Genomic DNA, 10,471 nt, shown 5'->3' on the forward strand with positions numbered 1-10,471 from the left:
TGAGAACACCAATTAATTTTTTCTCCTGAATTTCATCTAGTCTTGATGAAATGACCACTGGTAATGTCTCTGCTTGGCCTAAAAATGCATATTTGAGATCAACAGGTAGAGGTTTCAAGTCGAGTTTTGGTGTTTGCACACTTGAGGGGAGAGACACGACATCATGAGGTGGTAATTCCTCAAAACGTGTTCTCCATTTACCAGTGTCCATTATAGGAGTAGATTCAGCAAAAAATTCATAGATGCAAGCACAGAATCATCATCAAAGTTTATACCATGAACCAAACAAACCTCAAGAGGGTTAGAAAAACTTGACAAATCAAATTTATTTTGAACAAGAGTTTGGATTAGATTCACTTCCTGTACATCATCATCATCACCAGGTTGTTTGCAAATATTGAAAATATTCAACTCCAAAGTCATGTTGCCAAAAGAAATTACCATCACACCACTCCTACAATTTATTAAAGCATTTGAGGTCGCAAGAAATGGCCTTCCCAAAATTATAGGAATTTGAGTGCAAACATCAAAGACAGGTTTCGTGTCCAAAACAATGAAATCCAATGGAAAATTTTCTACTTGAACTAGCACATCCTCAACTATCCCTCTCGGTATTTTAATTGAACGGTCAGCAAGTTGGAGTGTTACCTTGGTGGGTTTAAGCTCACCAAGACCCAACTGCTCATATACCGAGTAGGGTAGGAGGTTAACACTAGCTCCGAGGTCAAGTAAAGCTTTTTCAATTTTAAAATTTCCAATCACGCAGGAAATTGTTGGACAACCCGGGTCTTTGTACTTTGGTGGAGAATTGTTCTGGAGGATGGCACTTACCTGCTCAGTGAGAAAAGCCTTCTTCTGCACCTTCATCATACGCTTTACTGTGCACAAATCTTTCAAAAATTTAGCATACGAAGGAATCTGTTTGATTGCATCCAACAAAGGAATGTTGATTTTTACTTGTTTAAAAATTTCAAGAATATCAGCATTTTGAACCAACTTGTGAGAATGTTGCAATCTTTGGGGAAATGGTGCAGGTATTGGGGCTTTCACAGGCACATCTAATTCAACCTTCTCAAGTTCACCATCACTCTTGGAATTTAAAGAGTTGTTGGTCTCATCAACTTTCGTTGTTGAAATACTCTTATCAATTATTTTTCCACTGCGTAGAGTGGTGATGGACTTGGCATGTTCAAATTTTGAATCAGAGGGATTTGAATTTCTTACCTCAAATTTACCTATTGGATTTGGCTGAGGTTGAGCAGGAAACTTACCCTTTTCTTGAGCATGTAATGTAGAGGTCAAGTCGCTGATAAAACTTCTCATCTCAGTAATGGCATGCATTGTCTGAGTGTTGATATTGGCTTGCCCCTGCATAAAAGTCTGTAATGTCTCCTCAAGGGTTTTCTTATGTGGAGGCACATAAGGAGTAGAAGAAGATGGCCCTTGAGGATTTTGATTTATATTGGACTCATTCCTCCAACTAAAATTGGGATGATTTCTCCAACCAGGATTATATGTTTCCGAATATGGGGAAGAAAATGGTCTCTGATAAGAATTCATGACATTTGCTTGTTCGTGCAACACCTCCTTAAAAGCAGGGATTGTTGGACAATCCTGAGTTAGGTGTCCACTAATCTCACAAATGCCACAATTTTCTTCTTCTTTTTCACTGGCCTTAACCGGATTTACCTTCCTAGGTTGCATGGCTTCGACTTTTCTTGTCAGACTTGCTATCCTAGCATTCACATCATCATTTCCTTTAAGAACATACATACCTTCTTGAGACATGGCACTGAGTTTGGGCTTATTTGACCGATCAGAACGATCTGTGTTATCCCAAGATTGGGCATTTTCAGCTAATTGGTCAAAATAGTCCCAAGCGTCATCAGGATCTTTATTTAGAAAATCACCACTACACATCATTTCTACAAACTGACGCATTTGAGATGTTAAACCTTCATAGAAGAAACTAATGGTGCTCCAAGTTTCATAGCCATGATGTGGGCAAGTTAGCAACAATTCTTTAAAACGTTCCCAACACTGAAAAAATGTTTCATTTTCCTTTTGAGAAAAATTCATAATATTTCTGCGAAGAGTGTTAGTCCTATGAGTAGGAAAAAACTTTTTTAGAAATTCCCTTTGCATTTCTTGCCATGTGCCAATAGATCTTGGACTCAAGGAGTTCAACCAATTCTTAGCTTTTTCTTTCAAAGAGAATGGAAACAACTTTAATCTAACAACATCATCATTGATAGTTTGGTTTTGTAAAGTTGCACAAACTTCTTCAAATTCTTTTAGATGCAAATAAGGACTTTCTGAATCCAAGCCATGAAACTTGGGAAGTAATTGGATTACTCCTGGTTTTAAATCAAAATTTTTCATATTCGTAGGAAAAATCATACAAGATGGAGTACTTGTCCTTGTAGGCTGCAAATATTCACGCAAAGTTCTCATTTGCGGATTATTTTGTGCCTCTTCATTTTCTAGTTCGTCATGAACACTACGATTGTCAGCCATGGTATGAGAATTTTCAGAATCACCTGACAAAGTATTAATCAATTCTTTTAAAATAATTTCCTCTCTTCTCAATCTACCCGTTTAATCACGTTGCCACGAGATCATTCATCATAGAGGATCAAGCACATTCAAATATTAAAAATAAACAAAATGCAAAACAAGCAAGAAAGTAAATTTTTTTTTTTAATTTATATATATATATATATTTTTTTTGAATGAGATTACCAAATGGTATGAAGATGGAAGCAATGTTACATGCTCTCTTTTCTGGAAAACAAATCGTACCTGCAAAAAGGATATGAAAAACAATTAGCAAAAGATTACTAAATTAATTTTTTTTTTTAAAAAAAAACAATTATCACACGTTGCAATCCCCGGCAACGGCGCCAAAAACTTGTTGCGACTAAATTCTGACTCAAATTAATGAACCAAAAATTTAGTGCAGTTTTACCTGCAAGTATACAGGTGTTGTAGTATCTTACAGGATCAAATCCACAGGGATTGACTTTTCTAATAAAATAAATAAATTCAGACAATGAAACGAAATTACTAAAAGAAACGTACAATCGAATATAAAGATATGGATAAAGACTAAGGTTTCGAGGATCCGTCCAATAATTTATGATATTGTTTCCGATTGATTTACTTCAATTAAACTAGAATAATGATTCCGTTTAATTGGAAGATTTAGCATTTAAGATCAAGAAAAACAGACGCTTATGATCGAGTGTGAACGATTGATGATTAAAACATTTATAAATCTATTTGAATACCACAGGGATTCCTCAAGCATTCACTGTATTCGGAAATCACAATGAATCAAGACGAGTATATAGATAATCAAAATATCCAATAATAAAATCTTTCAATCGATCAAGCTCGTAAAATAGATTTTACGTGGATTCGAAAACAATATTTAAATCATTAAACTTCACCTCTAACCTTAGTATGAAAATTTAGCCAACCATATTTATTACAAATACTATAAAAATTAAGTAAACATTATCCATGATATCATTAAAATAAAACTCAAGCTAAAATGAAAACAACTTAGATCATAAAACAGGAAATTGAGCCGAAAAGAACTCCCTTGAAAACCAGTCCAACCACTACCTCCTTCGGTTTGGACGACAACTCCCTCTTCATCCCCCTCTTCTCCAACCGACCTCACACACTTTAAATCCCCACCAACCGATTTTGATCTCCACTCAAACATACACACGTTTTCTCTCAAGTTTTGGAAACTCCCCACGTGCCCCTGCACTTTCAGCAACATCAAACTAATTCCAGCCGACTCCCTTCAAATCCCCACGTAAATTCCTACCTCAGCCAAGTCTCACTCCAGCCAAGTCTCACCCCTTCTACTCTCCTGGAAAAGCAACCGACTGCTTTCTTTCCTTTCACAACTCTTAAACCAATCGGCACTTTCCTTCTCTACTCAAACCGACCCCACACATCTCTTCTCACCCTCACTATAATCATGCACTGACCGACTGCTTTCTTTCACTTTCAGCACAACATCTCCTCTCTACTTCAGACCGACCCCACACATCTCTTCTTCCACTCACACGTTGCACGTACAAGAATAGAGCTACAAAACAAATAAAATCCTGGCCGACACTTCTGCACCGATCTCTTCAATTTCCCTCACGTCCTCACACCTACTTCCACCTCAATGTCTCTCTATGTCTCCCTGTTTCTCACCTACGTCCAGCAACATATATATATAAATATAAAGCTGCTTCTAGTCGTCCAAAGTCCAAACCCCCTCCTCCAATCACCACCGATTTTCCACTCTTCACTCCCCTTTAATCACGGCACCTCTCTTTCTTTACACACCAACCTCTACATTACTCTGCTGCCCGAATGTAAAACCAAAAGAAAACCCTGAAAATCTGCTACTAGCCGAATCAAAAAGAAAGAAGAAAAACTCAAACTCTCCAGCTCTTGCTGCCAAACCGAAAGCAAGCAGAAAAAATAAAAGATAAAAGTCAAGAAAAACAGCTGCTTGCCCCCTTGCTTTTCTTCCAAACCGAAAACTCCCAGTTGAAAAGTAAAGGCAGCCCATGTGATTTCTTGATGTCCGGCTTTTCTGCATTGGTGTGCTGTCCCTGTGAGTTTGGTCTGTATGTTTGCATTTTTCTGCATGTCTGCATGTGTTGGTCTGCTGCGTGGTTGAATTTTCTGCATGTGTTTTTCTGCATCTGTTTTTCTGCATCTGTTTTTCTGCATCTTGGTCTGAATAGTCTGCTGTTGGCATGTGATTTTTTTCCAGCGTGATTGTCTGCTGCTTTGAAGGATTTTTCTGCTGCTGTACATGTGCTGCTGCAAGTGTGAGTTGCTGTCCATGTGATGTGCTGCAGATTCTCTTCCTGCTTTCTGTTCTGCATGTGTTCTGCATGTGCATGTGTTTTGCATGAGTGCTGTTGTGGGTCAAGCTGTGTGCATGTGATGTCTGAGTGAGTTTGTTTGCTTTTAGCATGTGTGAGTTTGTGTTGCGTGCATGTGAGGTGCTTGTCTTGTTTCATGTGAATCAATTGCATTATAAATCTTTTTAAGCACCAAAATACTAGAATGTATCAATTGACTCAAGTAATGTGATCTATTGCATAATTAAGTACTTACATCATTTTTTATCAAACAATATTTTGCTTAAGTAACTTAATCATGCAATTTTAGTGCTTCATCAGGTATGGTCTTTGTGGGCTTCGATTAAAAGCATTCCATAAATGCCCGAGTGTGATTTCAACTGATTAACCACTATGCATGTTTGTGTAACCTGATTTTATCAAGTGCAACAAATTCCAATTCCTTAACGACAATTTGAAAACTTCATATCAGGTCATACATGTTCATACCAAAAGTTAAGTATGACTTAAGACCTTAATCACGAATTAAACAAGGCTTATGACCTTAACACTTAAACTTAAGCATGCATGATGTTTCTAGCTTTATCCACTAAGAGATAATCCAAAAACTTAATCAAATCATACATTTTCATTCTTATCCAATCATAGGGCTTTTGTAAATGCACATTATTCAAGCTTAGGTAAATTAATTAAAAGTTCCATAAGTAAAGCACAAACGAGTCAAAACCGTGCATGCTTTAGATGATCAACAAAAGATAGAATTAAAGCCTATTATGGCTTGTGTCAACATTTTAAATTAAACAATCAAAACTCACATTCTACAAAAGTTTTGAGTGATACTTGTACCAAGATATGCCATAACTAGAAATTCAACCCAAAATATTCAAATGCAAAGAATATCTCTCAATTAACCGGATTTTGAATCTCGCATGCTGACCTCATTTAAACTCTATCAAAATTCATTCCTATAGCATAATTTAAAACCTAATATACAATGCTAATACTAAAAGAAGATTCGGGCAGGTTACTTACAAAATTCGTGGCCCCAAGAACTCCCAAACACACTTCACTGAAGAACACACTCACACAACTCAATCGGTTTCGCTCTTTTGCACACGATGAGGAGAAAAGCTCTCAAGGACTCAAGAGAAGCCTTGGAGGTGAGATTTGGAGGAATAAGGGAGTGAAGGGGGGGGGGGGGGTATTTACTAGAGGGGGGTGGCAGACGTTGTCCTTGACTGAAGGAGGGCTTGGTGATTTGTTGAGGGAGTAGAGGAGTGTGGTGGTGAGATTTCCAACTCGAGTCATCACTTGTGCAGATGAATGGTGCCCTAACCCCCTGTGCTTTCTTCATTTCAGGTGTTGCAAGGTGATATATTGGTGTGGGAGCTGACATGGTGTGAAAATAAAAAAGAGAAACGAGGCATGAGGTCATGCCACGATGCCGCACGTAGTAGGCTGAAAATCAGGACAAATTTTCATCTCTTGATTGCACCCCTTTTGTTTTGTCTTCACGGCTGATTTGTGCACGTATCATCACAATCCTTGAAGGCTTTTATAGGTGGAAGATGCCAGAGGATTGGCTGTCAAGTGCTTAACTCTGAGCAGCTCAAGGAAGAGAGGGTGAAGTGAGGTTGCCAGGTGATGTCTAGTGCAAAAGCCAATCGGTTTAGCTGTATTTTGAGCGATGACTTGGGTGAAAATTCCCATGATGACTTGAAGGACTCTTGGGGATTGGAGGAAAAGGGTAAAGGGGTGGTGGTGTGTGGGAATGGCACAATTAAGAACAGGAATTCAAATAAAAATACAATGCCACTCGGTTGCTTCAACTAAGTTTCAAATGGAATTAGTTGGGGCTACGGTTTGATTACATGGGGGGATTTCTCACAAGGCTTTGACAGGTCCATTAGAGATGAGATGATGTGTGGTTGGTGAAAATACGATAGAAATGGCGTGGGCTAGGGTGCTGATTCGGTTGAATGCACAAGAAGGTGCACATGTGCCGAATGGTGGTGATTCTGCATTGACATGTCTTCGCCACTCTATTGATATGCGTTGGATCAAGGTTAAACTTCTACCCTGGTCTGGAATGATGAAAAACAATAACAAAATTAAAAAGAAACTTTAGATAAAAAAATGTTAGATATAATTAAAAGGAAAATTAAGTTCAAAACATGGTTTAGATGTTACTAGTCATCTGCAAGTATATTAGTGCCCTAAACTAAAGTTAGAAGCTCAAATATTGTCAAAAGGGAACCTTAGGGGTTTGTGGCACTTCTTGGACTTGAGGAAACCCAATGGTATGGTGTAAGTGGGCTTCAATTAAAAGCATTCCATAAACGCCCAAGTGTGATTTCAACTGATTAACCGCTATGGATGTTTGTGTAATCTCATTTTATCAAGTGCAACGAATTCCAATACCTTAATGACAATTTGAAAACTTAATTTCAGGTCATACACGTTCATACCAACAGTTAAGCATGACTTAAGACTTTAATTACCAATTAAACAAGGATTACGACCTTAACACTTAAACTTCATCATGCATGATGTTTCTAGCTTTATCCACTAAGAGATGTTCCAAAAACATAATCAAATCATACATTTTCATTCCTGTCGAATCACAGGGCTTTTCTAAATGCACATTACTCAAGCCTAGGTAAATTAATTAAAAGTTCCGTAAGTAAAGCACAAACGAGTCAAAATCGTGCATGGTTTAGATGATCAACAAAAGATAGAATTAAAGCCTAGCGTCAACCGTTTAAATTAAACAATCAAAACTCACATTCGAAGAAATTTGAGTCATACTTGTACCAAGACATGCCATAACTAGAAATTCAACCCAAAATATTCAAATGGAAACAATATCTTTCAATTAACCCGATTTTGAATCTCGCATGCTGACCTCATTTAAACTCAATCAAAATTCATTCCTATAGCATAATTTAAAACCTAACATACTATGCTAATACTAAACAAACATTTGGGCAGGGTTACTTACAAAATTCGTGGCCCCAAGAACTCCCAAACACACTTCACTGAAGAACACACTCACACAACTCACTCAGTTTCACTCTTTTGCACACGAAGAGGAGAAAAGCTCCCAAGGACTCAAGAGAAGTCTTGGAGGTGAGGTGGGGGGGAATAAGGGAGTGGAGTGGGGGCGTATTTACAAGAGGGGGGAGGGAGACATTGGCCTTGGCTAAAGGAGGGCTTGAAGATTGGTTGAGGGAGTAGAGGAGTGTGGTGGTGAGATTTCCAACTTGAGTCATTACTTGTGTAGATGAATGGTGCCCTAACCCCCCATGATTTCTTCATTTCAGGTGTTGCAAGGTGCTATACTGGTCAGGGAGCTGACTTGGTGTGAAAATAAAAAATAGGAACAAGCATGAGGTCATGCCACGATGCCACACGTAGTAGGCTAAAAATCTGGACAAATTTTTATCACTTGGTTGCATCACTTTTGTTTTATCTTCATGGCTGATTTGTGCACGTATCATCACACTCCTTGAAGGTTTTTTCTGGCGGAAGTTGTTAGAGGATTGGCTGTCAAGTGGTCAACTCTTAGCAGCACAACGAAGGGAGGGTGAAGTGAGGTTGTCGGGTGATGTCTAGTGCAAAAGCCAATCGGTTTAGCTCTATTTTGAGGGATGACTTGGGTCAAAATTCCCATGATGACTTGAAGGACTCTTGGGGATTTGAGGAAAGGGGTAAAGGGGTGGTGGCATGTGGAAATGGCACAATTAAGAATAGGAATTCAAATAAAAATACAATGAGACTCGGTTGCTTCAACTAAGTTTCAAATGTAATTGGTTAGGGCTATGGTTCGGTTACTTGGGGGGATTTCTCACAAGGCTTGGACTGGTCGATTAGAGATGAGATGATGTGTGGTTGGCAAAAATACGATGGAAATGGCATGGGCTAGGGAGCTGATTTGGTTGAATGCACAACAAGATGCACATGTGCCGATTGGTGGTGATTCTGCATTGACATGTCTTTGCCACTCTATTGATATGCGTTGGATCAAGGTTAAACTTCTACCCTGGTCTGGAATGATGAAAAACAATAAGAAAATTAAAAATAAAGTTCAAATAAAAAATGTTAGATATAATTAAAAGGAAAATTAAGCTCAAAACATGGTTTAGGTGTTACAAATCATCTGCAAGTAGATTAATGCCCTGAGCTCAAGTTAGAAACTCAAATATTCTCAAATGAACCTTTGGGGTCTGTGGCTCTTTTTGGAATCAAGGAAAACCAATGGTAAGGTGTATGCGGGCTTCAATTAAAACCATTCCATAAACGCTCAAGTTTGATTTCAACTGATTAAACGCTATGGATGTTTGTCTAACCTCATTTTATCAAGTGCCACAAATTCCAATACCTCAATGACAATTTGAAAACTTAATTTCAGGTGATACATGTTCACACCAACAGTTAAGCATGACTTGAGACCTTAATCACCAATTAAACAAGGCTTACAACCTTAACACTTAAACTTCATCATGCATGATGTTTCGACCTTAATCCACTAAGAGATGTTCGAAAAACTTAATCAAATCATACATTTTCATTCTTATCCAATCACAGGGCTTTTCTAAATGCACATTATTCAAGCCTAGGTAAATTAATTAAACGCTCCATAAGTAAAGCACAAACGAGTCAAAACCGTGAATGCTTTAGATGATCAACAAAAGATAGAATTAAAGCCTATTAGGGCTTTGACTCACTCAAAAATGAGTAGGACTAATGCTATCCCAAGTGCAGGAGGATGTCGTGTAATAATTAGGAATAAATTCCTTGATCGTCTGCTCAGGGAAAGTTACTTAAATTAAACTCGTTGAAAAATGTTCAAAACTTAACAAAGAGAAAACAAGAGGATGATATGTGCAATGGATGGAAGAGGTTACTAGTCATGGATTAGATTCATATTTTTAGATTTTTGATTGCCGGATTGGAATGTAAATGACTAATAGATTAAACTCAGAAATTAATAAAACTAAATTAAGAATTAAACTAGATTAGAAAGTAATTGACAAATCATGCACTGAAAATTGAAAAGCCTCAAAATCAATGTTCTAGGGTTCATCATTGTATCTAAATCACAAATTCTCAAATTAAATCATAGCAATTGTAATCACTATTAAAATGAAAGCTTAATGAAACAATAAAAATAAATAGCACGAACTAAATGAATAACAGAAAAATCGTTCAAACTTCTAAGCCAAAAATCTCCAAAATAATGCAGAAACTTAAAACTGAAATGAAATAGCAAGTAGGGAAAGAAATGATCAAGCCAATTGAATGAAGATGAAAATTCGAGGTGGTGGAGTAGGGTGAGCTGCAGTAGCTATTGGACTCCTCAAGGAGTTCTTCAATGTGCTACAATTTGAATGAATGATCTAGTGGAAAATGTGTAATTGCTTGAATGATTGCTTGTCTGAAACCTCTTCTCCAAATCTCTTTCACATGAACAAAGTTCTTTTTTTCTTTTACGTAAACTTGCTGCCCTCTCTACTTTCCATCTGCCTCTCCGTATTGACTCTCTTCTGGCTTGCTCTCCAAACCGAACTCAAAGTTCAACACTA

At 37.6% G+C, this 10,471-nt stretch overlaps 1 non-coding gene across 1 annotated transcript; it reads left to right on the forward strand.

Annotated features, from left to right (window-relative positions):
- The first annotated feature begins 1,990 nt into the window (after positions 1–1,990).
- On the forward strand, positions 1,991–2,094 carry LOC122314571. Its single transcript, XR_006243791.1, has one exon. It is a non-coding gene; the product is annotated as a small nucleolar RNA R71 (small nucleolar RNA).
- Positions 2,095–10,471: the final 8,377 nt, after the last annotated feature.

Source organism: Carya illinoinensis, chromosome 6, assembly GCF_018687715.1.
Source record: "Carya illinoinensis cultivar Pawnee chromosome 6, C.illinoinensisPawnee_v1, whole genome shotgun sequence".
NCBI classification, from domain to species: domain Eukaryota; kingdom Viridiplantae; phylum Streptophyta; class Magnoliopsida; order Fagales; family Juglandaceae; genus Carya; species Carya illinoinensis.